We start from the raw sequence: 1,248 nt of genomic DNA on the forward strand, positions 1-1,248 counted from the left end.
AGCCCACTGACCAATCACGTAGTTGTAGACCAGCTAGCAGGCTCTGACACGTCAAAGAATACGCCCAACATGTCAAACTAAAGATCTGATTGGTTGAACACTATGACAATCAACAACATCGTCCCCATTCACTTAAACTGCACATGGATTCACTTGTGAGTCTGCAGGCCTCTGCCTCTGTTCTTACCTAGAGACACAGAGGTGAAATCTGATTGGATAAAAGCTCTACTTAAAACAAGCTGCACTGGAAGCAGAGCAACTGAGGAAGACAGTAGCTGTGCAATGAGAACATAAGATGATGGGGAAAATATTTATATAAATTATAATACATGTAGTGTATTTAAGAACAATTATTTAATTATAAAATAGATATAACTTTGTGATTCTGTTTAGGCCAGCAGAGAAGGCCTTGCAGGCCCTGACGGCCCACCACTGTTATATGTATAATATATATATATATATGTATTTCTGTCTGAGGCCACATCAGGTCCGAGTTAATCCAGAACTATTCCAGAGCGTACAGACGAGAGCTCGTTGTGCAGCTGTGATCGATTCCTGCTCCTGGTTGATGAACACAGGGTGTATTCTGAGGTCAAGTCTCCTCATATGGTGGTGCAGTCAGGGACAGTCGGTCCTTATCAGAGACCTCTGACCCGACGTCTCTCTCCTCTTGGACCTCGTTTATCCCTCAACAAATATTGATCAGCAGGTTATTTCATAACTTTGTTCCACAGAAGCCAAAATAACTTTTCCCTGATCATGACTCGACGTCGTGCTGATTATTAATATCTATTAATATATTTGTATACTGTATATATTCATATTTATTAATCTGTTAATCAATCATTAATAGTAAATCACATAAATGTGTGTAAAAAGTTATTTAACATATTCAATTATGAAGCTGTTATTTATTTTTTCTCTGAATAAAAAATTCTGACGAAATAAGACAAATATAAAATTCAAAATTAATACTTTTGACCATTAGTTAATTGTAATTTAGACAACAAAATAGACTAAAAATGACCAGAGCAGAGTTCATTTTAATAAAGATTTTGATTCTAACTGATGATAATCTGAATAAAAATAAATCTATAAAACATAAAAAAGTAAGAAACAGTCTAAATAATCGTAATAAATTACATTTTTTACTCGAGCCTCCAGCCTCGAGCCTCCGTACTTGATTGACAGACGGCCTGTTTGTCCCGCCCCTCCCCCTCCCACCAAACTCCTCCCCCTCCCACCATA

General features: G+C 37.2%; 1 protein-coding gene across 2 annotated transcripts in view; it reads left to right on the forward strand.

Moving 5' to 3' along the window:
- The first annotated feature begins 1,197 nt into the window (after positions 1-1,197).
- Positions 1,198-1,248, forward strand: part of ppp1r3b (protein phosphatase 1, regulatory subunit 3B) — an 11,437-nt gene continuing 11,386 nt past the window's right edge. Inside the window, exon 1 of one of the 2 annotated variants that reach the window (XM_076078298.1) lies at positions 1,198-1,248. This exon is cut by the window's right edge and continues 170 nt beyond it. The gene's annotated coding sequence lies outside the window, so the exon portion shown is untranslated. The other variant, XM_076078297.1, reaches the window with a different exon arrangement.

The sequence above is a fragment of the Anarhichas minor genome, unplaced genomic scaffold (genome assembly GCF_050575085.1).
Source record: "Anarhichas minor isolate MPS153535 unplaced genomic scaffold, ASM5057508v1 ptg000064l, whole genome shotgun sequence".
Classification (NCBI taxonomy): domain Eukaryota; kingdom Metazoa; phylum Chordata; class Actinopteri; order Perciformes; family Anarhichadidae; genus Anarhichas; species Anarhichas minor.